The sequence below is a fragment of the Onychomys torridus genome, chromosome 14, assembly GCF_903995425.1.
Source record: "Onychomys torridus chromosome 14, mOncTor1.1, whole genome shotgun sequence".
NCBI lineage: Eukaryota > Metazoa > Chordata > Mammalia > Rodentia > Cricetidae > Onychomys > Onychomys torridus.
Genome location: NC_050456.1, coordinates 2,249,965 through 2,255,321, shown reverse-complemented (window position 1 = coordinate 2,255,321; position 5,357 = coordinate 2,249,965). Strand labels below are relative to the sequence as shown.

Here is a 5,357-nt window from a genome sequence, read left to right as displayed (position 1 = left end):
TTGGGATGAATGCTGAAAGATCAGAGAGACAGAATGAGCCGCAGCCAACCTCACCTCGCCAACTCTTCAGCCAATTCTGTTTCTTCAGATTGAATGCCTCTGAGTCCTCACCTGGAAGGTTCTTAGCTGAACTGCTTAATAGCCTAAAAGCTTAAAAGCCTCTAGTTCCTGGTCCTCACACCTTATATACCTTTCTGCTTCCTGGGATTAAAGGTATGTGTCTTTCCCAAGCAAGACATGAAATCTCCAGTCCTGGGATTAAAGGTGTCTGTTTCCAGTGTGGCCTTGAACTCACAGATCTCTGTATGGATCTCTGCCTCTGGAATGGTAGGGTTAAAGGCATGTGCCATCACTGTCTGGCCTCTATGTCTAATCTAATGCCTGTTCTGTTCTCTGACCCCAGATAGGTTTTATTAGGGATACAATATATTGGGGGACATAATATACCATCACATGTGCTCATGTGATAGACAAGCATGTTGATACCCATTGGTTGTGGCAGTGTGTGACAGTGAGAAGATGTTGTGAATCCAGTAATGCTTTTAAAACAACTCCAAATCTCATTAATTTCAATAGTACCTAGATAATTTTCAGAAACATTAGTGAAAACTATGCACAAGATGAATGCTTCTGGCCACATCTGTTTGGTGTGTGCTTGCACTCTCAGATTCCTTGTACCCTTTTCTGCAAACTAGGGAAATATTGCACTCAGAATAAACCAGTATCTTATGACTGACAGGTGCTTAACCAATTAAGAAGACTGGGGAAGTATGATAAACACTACCTCACTAGTTTTTTTGTTTGTTTGTTTGTTTTTTAGATTTATTTTTATTATGTATACAAGTGTTCTACCTGCATGTATGCAGGCAGGCCAGAAGAGGGCACCAGATCTAACTACAGATGGTTGTGAGCCACCATGTGGTTATTAGGAATTGAACTCAGGACCTCTGGAAGAGCAGGCCACTGCTCTTAACCTCTGAGCCATCTCTCCAGTCTGAGTTTTTTATTTTTTAAGGTGTGTGTGTGTGTGTGTGTGTGTGTGTGTGTGTGTGTGTGTGTAAGTATCTGTCTGAGGAGACCAAAAGTTTCCCTGAAGTCACATGAGGCTGTGGTCTACCCAGTGTGGGAACCAAACTTTGTTCCTTGGAAGAGCAGTGTTCCTAATTGCTGAGCCATCTCTCCACTAGTATTGTTTTGTTGTTTGTTTTTGGTTTTTTTAAACTACAAAATCTCATGGGGTGGAGAAAGTAGGCATGAGGTCCCTCTCTTAGCTGAGGAGCTACTGGCATTTGATAGCTGCAAGGTTTGTATAAGGATAAAGTGTGCGTAGGAATAAAGTTAAGTTCTGAGTAAATGTGTATTGTTGGCATGGGCATGGCAAGGACCCCAGTGCCCCAGTGCCATGAGAGTGGCAAAGCCTTCTCCAGGTGAGGCTCAGAGGGATGGCCAAGCTTTCCTTGGGTCCGAACAGAAAAGCTGACAGTGAGCAGAAATATGCATCGTAGCTTTCTTCCTTCAGTGTTCACAGCCTGCGGACTGCTCCCTACAGAGAATGTTTCTACTGAGATTAGCTAACCTGCCTTCTTGATCTAGTTGTATACACAAACCCCGCCTCCTTGTTTCTCTGCATGTAGTCAGCCTGGCTCCCTGCTCACAGTACATAAGAAACACTGGTCTTCCATCGGAGAGCTCAGGTCACCCAATCCCAGCTTTTCTCTGCCCATGTGCCTGTAATTTCTTCATTCCCTCATTGTCCCTGATCAGAGTTTTGGGTCCCAAACCATGCAAAGACAAGGCAGTTGTGTCCTCTGTAGATAGACAGGACAGGGCTCACACCCAAGAGTAGTTGAGAAATGCAAACTGGATTCAAGTTATTTATTTTTTTTTAAAGAGAGAGACCCCAAAATTGGATGGGTAAGGGGGTAGGTAAATATGATCAAAATATATTGTATGAAATAGTCAAAGGATTAATAAAATATCATTAGACTTACATTATGTTAGTTGATGGATTTGTTTATGTGCATATGGACGGCACATGCCTCATACACTGCATATAGAGGGAAGAGCACAACCTGGGGAGCGGGTCCTCTCCTTCCACCCTGTGGGTGGGCTCAGATCACCTGGCTTGGTGGAGACCTGCCTTTCCCACTGAGCCACCTCCAGGCCCACTCCACTAGTACTGAATACTGCAGCCTGCCTGTTCACCTCACCTGTTAATCCAGGGCCTTGGGACTCATCCTTAATTTTCAACATTGGCTGACTTCAAGCCGGCTTCCTGCCTGTTCACCTCCTATCCGTGACAGCAACAAAAACTAATGGCATTTCTTAAATGTCTCACTCCCTGAAGTAACATCTTCTTCCAATTAGGAAGTAACAAAAGCTGTGCGTCTCCTGCCCCTTCACTGGCTGCAACATCTTGACATCTGCCTCTGCATCCAGTTTTGCCTAAGACCGAGCTTATCTGAAATGAAGTAGGGCAGATGCTTCTTTTACGGACTTCAGCTTTCAAGGAAACCAGGCTGGTGCTCTGCAGACACTGACATTCTCAAAGAATCCATTCTTCAGGATCCCCAGGTTCTACACAGTCCTTGTGCCCTGGTCATGCGTAGGTTCTAGGATGGGGTCACCCATTTAGACATGCTCTTACCACATCCCTATTTTCCACGAAATCACTCTAGTTCTATAACCTCATTGTTGCTGTTTTGTTTTGTCTTGTTCTTGTTTTGGTTTTTGAGACAGGATTTATCTATGTAGCCCTGGCTGTCCTGGAATTTTCTCTATAGACCAGGCTGGCCTTGGACTCAGAGATTGCCTGCCTCTGTCTCTCAAGTGCTGGGATAAAAAGTATGTGCCACCATCTGGCCCATCTTTGCTTTCTAAACTCAAATTAGCATGTGATCATAGGTGCTTAAACTATGGGAGGAGAGAGGTTGCAGGAGTGGCTTGCAAGGCTGGCCTTCCAGCAGAATTTTTGGAGGATTATCTATCTATCTATCTATCTATCTATCTATCTATCTATCTATCTATCTATCTATCTATCTACTTATTTATTTTAATATTTATTTATTTATTTGAATTAGCAAGTTTTTTCTTTGCTTTTATTTAAACAGTTCTCAAAACATTTGAGTGAATTGGACCTCCTTTGGTAAGCAAAAGACCTGAAAATAATATTTAAAAAATGAACAGGTGGTCTTCAGTTCATCCATGACACAGTTGTGGTGAACGCTTCTCTCATTCCATACCTTGAAGCACCCAGTATGTTCATATAGTCTAAAAGCTAGGAGAACAAGAGTACATTTGTGGTGGGATGTCTTGTCACTTGTTGATAACTAGTTGAAATACCATTATCTCTCTGTAACAGCCTTAAGAAACAGCCTTTTAAAGACATGTATCTGTAGCTCTTATTCCCTGCTATATATAATACAGATTACATAAAGGCTGACAAATCCACATTAATGTAAGCATTAAGCATTTGCTGTATGGAAAATTTATCTTCCAATACTAGCAGCACAGAGTTACAGTGTATTTAACACTTAATTGCAAGTATATTGAATATGGCAAGTTTCATGGACTCCTGAAGAAATTTGAGTATTTTTATTTTAAAATATTTTACTGGTAACTTAAGAATGGTTCTGGTGAAGCATTGATATTTAGAAGGAAAAGTATAAATCTGACTTGTTTATTGTTGCTTTTTGCCATTTGGTAGCATTTTACACACAGGCTTCGATCTTGAGAATACCATGGATTCAGTAGAAAAAACTTTTAAATGAAGTTTTGTACAATAGAAACTTCTCAGCAGTCAAAATTTGGACTGTAAAAAAGTACATGCAAAATACACTTTTCTGAAAACACTTAACTTTGAACAAAGCACCGAACTACACAAACGCAGAATGAAAACAGCATGTCAACTCCACCAAAAGTAGTCATCATGAAAGGTGTAAAAGTCACCTAACTTCACTAGGCACTGTTCATTTTTTTAACAGGAGACAAGAGAAAATATTGTCCACAAACAATATCCCAGCTCTATGGCAGCTTTCAGAAAGTCTTCAACTTCATGCTTTAATAGCAACGAGGTGAGTATGATCGTGATCTGGACTGAGATCTGTATCCTCCACAACCGTAATAAGGAGAAGGTGACCGCCTTCTGTAAATCTGATCCCTGCTCTCCATCCAGCTCCTCCTCCACCACCTCCTCTGTACAATCTGCTGTAATAGTCCCGATCATCATAACCCTGTCCATATCCTCTGTCCTAATAATCTCAGCGGCTCGAGCTGCCATAAGTGGGTCTCCATGTAAATTCCTGGTGTTGGGGTATGGGGCCTTTTTGTTATAGAGAAATTGACCCTAATTCAATGCCCATCAAGCTCCATTCCATTGGCACAGTCTTTAGCTTCCTTGGCATCATCTACATTTTTCAAAACATACAAAGGCAAATCCTCTTGAACGTCTAGACTGCTGTTCATACACAATAGACACATCAGCAATGGGGCCATATGTAGAGAACACTTCTCTTAGGTCTCTTTCTGTGGTGAACAAGCTCAATCCAAACACTCCAAGACAACAGCTGGGGTCAGGATTTGCCCAGTTCCCAACATGACGCTTTTGAGTAGATATGGGAGAATGGCTGTGGCTGTGCCGTCTGTGATAATCTCTGCTGTAAGACCTGCTCCAGGATCATCTACAGGAGCGAGATTGAGAAGGTGACCTTGTATAATGCCTTCTAGAACTTCTTCTGGGTCTGGACCTGGATTCAGATCTGGACCTTGACTTTGATCTAGAATGCCTTGAATCTTCCTTGGAGCAAGACCTTGCAGGAGTGTGCCGCACAGATTTCCCGGACCCACGATCCACTTCTGGAAGCAGAACGGGATTCCCATTCACTATGGTTCTGTGTTGTGGAATGTTCTGTATGTCAAATGTGTTGCTCTGATTGGTTAAAATAAATAAAGTACTGATTGGCCAGTAGCCAGGCAGGAAGGATAAGGTAGGCGGGACAAGGAAGAGGAGGAGGCTGGGAACAGGAAGGCTGAGGGGATAGACTGCCAGCTGCGGCCATGAGAAGATGTAAGGTACTGGTAAGCCACGAGCCACGTGGCAAAGTATAGATTAATAGAAACAGGCTAAATATAAGAGTAAGAGCTAGACAATGGTAGGCCTGAGCTAATGGCCAAGCAGTTTAAATAATAACAGTGTCTGTATGATTATTTTATACGTGGGTTATGGGACCGCGGGGCCTTGGTGGCACCTGGAGAGAAGCTCTCCAGCTACAGTTCTGCTGTCTCTCATGGCTCTGGGTTGCTGTCACTGCCCTGGCCTTTACAGACGCTTCAAGCTCCTGCCTGCTTACCAGAGGCCC

The 5,357-nt window shown here is 42.8% G+C and overlaps 1 pseudogene; it reads right to left on the bottom strand.

Annotated features, from left to right (window-relative positions):
* Positions 1–3,747: 3,747 nt before the first annotated feature.
* Positions 3,748–5,357, bottom strand: part of LOC118595620 — a 37,469-nt pseudogene continuing 35,859 nt past the window's right edge.